A 6213-nucleotide genomic window follows, 5' to 3' on the forward strand; every position below is an offset into this window, starting at 1 on the left:
CACTGACTGAATCAATCATGTCTTTTTGAACCGTGCCTTATACACAGAGGCACTGTCATGTTAGAATAGAAAAGGGTCCTGTCCAAACTGTTGCTATAAAATTAGAAGCACACAATTCCCTAGAATATCATTATATGCTTTAACATTAAGATTTGTACTCATAGAAATTACTAAAGTAGTCAAACATGTTCATTAGAAGGGGGTGCCAATACTTTTGGCAATATAGTGTAACTCCAGTAATGGCGGACCGCAGCTTCTCACTCAGGACTGTGTGCATGCTAATAGGACAGAGAGCGTCACAAATGGGCGGGACTTTTTCCCCTCGGTGACGCGAACAGAGGGAGAATCTGAAACGGCTCGTTTAGAGAGACTGTTCATGATGTATTGGTGTTATAAAAAAATGAGTTTCTAACATTATAGGCTGGTTGTTTTCACACACTGCAGCCACACAACTGTGTTCAAAAGCCTAATCTATCATTTATTTTAATACTGTATTTTTTGTTAAATTAATACTTTTATTTTCGCATAATAATAACTGTCAGTTCACCTGTTGAAGCTCACTGACTTATCATCAATGCAAAACCTTCCAGCAGTGGCTGAACTTGGGGAATCAATGCATTCTACTGCCTCTGTAATCACTAGTGGCTGCTTGATAAACCTTTGTTATATTTATTCTGTACACATCCTTCCTCTAATGAGATGTACTGCAGCTGTATAAAAGAAGAAATATGTGAACCTAATCCACATGAATCATCACATTATTAGCATAAACTCCAAACATCAGCTTCAAATGAGTACTGACCTTCGGATCACAAGCTGAAACGACAAAAATGAGGCCGAAAGCCAAAAAGGACATGAAACTGCTGAAGAACCTGGAAGAAGGGAAAGCGGAGAGGTTACTGAGTCTGGGAGTTATTGCAATTTATCAAAGCCAGTGTTTTTAATGCAGCAAAAAGCCTTTTTTATTAGCAGAGTAAAGGAATATGCTGGCTGTGTGCGCGGTGACGGGCTGTAAAGCTGTAAGAAATGGTGTGTGAAATGATCTGCCAGGGCTGAATCCAGAGTTTACCGTCTGCAGTGCTGCAAGCTCTGGCCTGATGTCCTCCACTGTGAGCTATGGGGCAAAAGCCTCACGCTGATTCTCGCCATCCATTCAGCGTTCTCCGTCCAGTGTGAGCTGGCGAGCCCATCGACTGAAAGCAGAGGCCATGTTAAGTCATGAAATTAGCGCTGATATATATATATATATATATATATATATATATTAGGGCCGGGACTTTAACGCGTTAATTTAGATTAATTAATTACACAAAAATAACGCGTTAAATTTTTTAACGCATTTTAATCGCACTTATTTTTGCACCGCGGAACGTTTCTCACTGGATGAGTTTCGGCGGACCGATTATACTGGAGCACCAACTAGCGTTCAGAATTCCAAGAACGGAAAGAACGGACTTGCGTTCTCGTGGAGACCGGTCTTGCCAAGCTTCCTTGGAAGCATAGATATATATACTGACTAGATGTCACCTCTGACGCTGCTGTCCATAGGAACGATGCGTCAGCGCGGCCGCCATCTTGGGTCGGGGGAAGCCGCGTCTACTCTGCATTAGTTAACATTGGCAGAGAACTATCAACGATTAAAATCACCTTAATTTGCTTAATTTTCAACCGATTTTCAAGCCGTTTGGTTTATTATAAATGTCAGACATATATTTATGATAGAACATAGATTAATTATTTTACTTATATGATATAAGTAAAATAATTAATCTATGTTCTATCATAAATATGTGATATCATATACAATACAATACTTAGACACACCTACATAACTAATTAATTTGTTCTACAATGCACAAAACAATTACAAGGATGCTGATCGTGATATGAAAAAAACATGAATAATATAAAGTATATATAAAATATAAATAAATAATAGAGCAAAATTTAAATTAATAAAGGCACGAGTTAAACAAACAAAGCGGGAAAAAAACAATTATGGACTTCCTGACCAACAGACCTCAGAATGTTAGGATGGGGAACCTAACATCTGCATCTAGGCAGAAATTAAATCATCATAAATCGTCCAAATCTCAAATGATTTTTCTTATTTTTTTGGTTTGTTACAACTGACAGACATGTATTTATGATCGAGTCCAGAGAAAATTGAAGCGTTTGATATTAATCTACTTCAAAACTAGGTGTAAGTTTATTATTCTTCCACTTCAGTGAACTTAAAATTAACTATTACTTACCTTAGCCTAATCTACTGCACACAAAAGGGCTACAATGGTGTGATATCCATACTTAAAAATTCATGTTAATTAAAACATTTGAATTGTACTGGTTTATTATGTACATCAGCAAGCCGCAATACAATGACCCAGCGTAAAATGGTTATATAACACAAAAACAAACACAACGTGCGTACGTAGTGTGAAAACATCTTCCAGTATTTACAACAGCTTATTAAATGATTAGGCTACAGTATAAAACAGGTTAACCATTCTTTGAAAACATCCAGTTCATGAAAATATCTACTACAGCACAAAAGTCCGGCTTGATCTGAATGCCGAGAAACTTTGGCGCTTCCTTCAGATCCCCGACCCAAGATGGCGGCGATGTTGACGTATGCTTAGAGGCCCAAGGCGACATCTAGTCAGTATATATATCTATGCCTTGGAAGAACGAACTCGGAAGGACGCGAGAACACAGAACGCACACTTATGAGAACTGAGATGTACTGCGTTCTTGCTTAACTGACGCATAGTCTCAGCATAAGCAGCGACCAATGAACAATAAATATTACAAAATGTCATAACTTATTAAAACATTTCATACTATTATAGATATTACTTTCATATAATTGTATTGTTTTATTTTAGAGCGTTATATGTTTTACTGTTAAGATTCATTTTAATATGCCAATAAAAATGCAGACTTTCTCCGGGTCTTATAACTTTATTAAAATTAACTAAAACAAAACGATAAATATTTACTTTCAACTTGAAGAGCCGTTACGTATTTGTGAGAGCGACTTTAAAGCTTACAGGCTTCCGTACACCGGCCACCCACAGCGTTTTCTGGGATTTCTAAAGGCTGATTCTCTCAAGTCTGCACTCGATGCATCCTCAGTTTCAAGAACATATTCTTGAAACTGCTTTCATGCATCCTCTGTACTTGCGTTCTTGAGAATCGGAACTGAACTTTGACGGTTAATGATGACGTAGAACGAGAACACAAGGACGCAAGATCGCTGAAGAACGCATATTGAGAAACAGCCAAAAACAAACCACAGTGAACATGGACAAAGAAGCTGATGAGACCGCTTTGGTTGGCCCTGTGGATGGGAAATTTAAAAATCCATATAAAAAAACTTACTTCTCACTGTTCTCAGGTCAAATATTTATATGCGATTAAAATGCGATTAATTTCGATTAATTAATTACAAAGCCTCTAATTAATTAGATTAATTTTTTTAATCGAGTCCCGGCCCTAATATATATATATATTATATAAATATATATATATATATATATATATATATATATATATATATATATATATATATATATATATATATATTTTTTTTTTTTTTTTTTTTTTTTTTTTTTTTTACTTAAATTTTTAAAGTTTTTATTGACATTTTAAATTTTTTAATACAGAAATTTTTGTACGAATGTAAAAGTTCTAACTAGCTTACTATTTCAAATAACTTTCTAAGAATCCTGAAAAAAAATCTTTCACCATTACCAGAGTCAAAGATATGCAGTCATAAAGGTACATTTTTAGAAACTGAGATGAATAATAAGCTGAATAAATAAGCTTTCCATTGATGTATGGTTTGTTAGGATAGGACAATATTTGGCTGAGATACAACTATTTGAAAACCTGGAATCTGTGCAAAAAAATAAAAAAATCCAAAATCAAAATATTAAGAATATTGCCTTTAAAGAGGTCCAAATGTAGTCCTTAGCATATAACTAATTATTATTAATATTATATTATAATAGTAGTAATATTAGCATATTACTAATCAAAAATTAAGTTTTGATATATTTACAGTAGGAAATTTACAAAATATCTTCAGGGAACATGATCTTTACTAAATTTCCTAATAATTTTTGGTATAAAAGAAAAATCGATAATTTTGAACCATAAAATGTATATTTGGCTATTGCTACAAATATACCCGTTTGATTCTTAAGACTGCTTTTGTGGTCCAAGGTCACATATTAAGCAGCACAAGCTTTAGTTTCTGCTTCATCATTACAGGAATAAATTACATTTTAAGATGCTTACATATTACATTAACATTATATATAAATATACATACTCAGTTCACCTTTGAAAGAACAGTTTGTTATGAATATTTGTCCCGAGTTCTGACTGTGGGATGTTTTGTATCTGAAAACAATATTCCAGGAAATAATTAGTCCATGGCTACATTTCTCTCTCTGACCTTAATCTCATTATTAAAGTTAAGAATAATTAGTCTTTTCAATTAAACTGCTCTGCAGCATCATAGTTACTTCATACAATCTCGTCCTACACAATACTGTTTCACACTAGCAACTAATAGCCAGATGAGAGATCACACTCACTCAACATTAACAGATGGATTGTGTCACATGCAACTCACTGTAATATGTTACAGAGGCTATTTGAATTCATACCGTGGTGAGCCATGGGTTGGACATAATTCACATTGGCACCCTCTGCTGAGAGCTTTGCTGGACTGGGCTCAGAAACAGGCTTTAGCCTCTCTGATAGATGCAGCAGGCAGTGTAACAGAGCCAAGAGCAGTCAGAGTCAGGGCTGGACACAACCTCCAGCAGAGGCCTTGATCATGTGTAGAACACACTGACGACTGGCATTCAATAAGCAGACCAAGCGGGAATACTCTTGTAAATCTGGGTTTGCTACTGCATGGCGACTGATCAACTCTTTTACAGATTATTTATTTTTATTTTTAATTTCATCTTTATTTTTTTTATGTTAGGAGGAGATATTTCAATGTAGTTGTTGCATATAAAAACAACAACATATATTAGACATGAATTAATAATTTAAGAAAATGTAGACTATATGTAGGCTGAATGTATATGTATATGCATATATATATATATACACACATATACACACATATATATATATATACACATACATATATATATATATATACACATATATATATATATATATATATATATATATATATATATATACACACATATACATACATATATACACTCACCTAAAGGATTATTAGGAACACCATACTAATACTGTGTTTGACCCCCTTTCGCCTTCAGAACTGCCTTAATTCTACGTGGCATTGATTCAACAAGGTGCTGAAAGCATTCTTTAGAAATGTTGGCCCATATTGATAGGATAGCATCTTGCAGTTGATGGAGATTTGTGGGATGCACATCCAGGGCACGAAGCTCCCGTTCCACCACATCCCAAAGATGCTCTATTGGGTTGAGATCTGGTGACTGTGGGGGCCATTTTAGTACAGTGAACTCATTGTCATGTTCAGGAAACCAATTTGAAATGATTCGAGCTTTGTGACATGGCGCATTATCCTGCTGGAAGTAGCCATCAGAGGATGGGTACATGGTGCTCATAAAGGGATGGACATGGTCAGAAACAATGCTCAGGTAGGCTGTGGCATTTAAATGATGCCCAATTGGCACTAAGGGGCCTAAAGTGTGCCAAGAAAACATCCCCCACACCATTACACCACCACCAGCAGCCTGCACAGTGGTAGCAAGGCATGATGGATCCATGTTCTCATTCTGTTTACGCCAAATTCTGACTCTACCATCTGAATGTCTCAACAGAAATCGAGACTCATCAGACCAGGCAACATTTTTCCAGTCTTCAACCGTCCAATTTTGGTGAGCTCGTACAAATTGTAGCCTATTTTTCCTATTTGTAGTGGAGATGAGTGGTACCCATTTTCGCCTACAGGACTGCCGCATACTGGATGTTTTTCCCTTTTCACACCATTCTTTGTAAACCCTAGAAATGGTTGTGCGTGAAAATCCCAATAACTGAGCAGATTGTGAAATACTCAGACCGGCCCGTCTGGCACCAACAACCATGCCATGCTCAAAATTGCTTAAATCTTTTTCTTTCCCATTTTGACATTCAGTTTGGAGTTCAGGAGATTGTCTTGACCAGGACCACACCCCTAAATGCATTGAA

The sequence above is a fragment of the Barbus barbus genome (genome assembly GCF_936440315.1).
Source record: "Barbus barbus genome assembly, chromosome: 37".
NCBI classification, from domain to species: domain Eukaryota; kingdom Metazoa; phylum Chordata; class Actinopteri; order Cypriniformes; family Cyprinidae; genus Barbus; species Barbus barbus.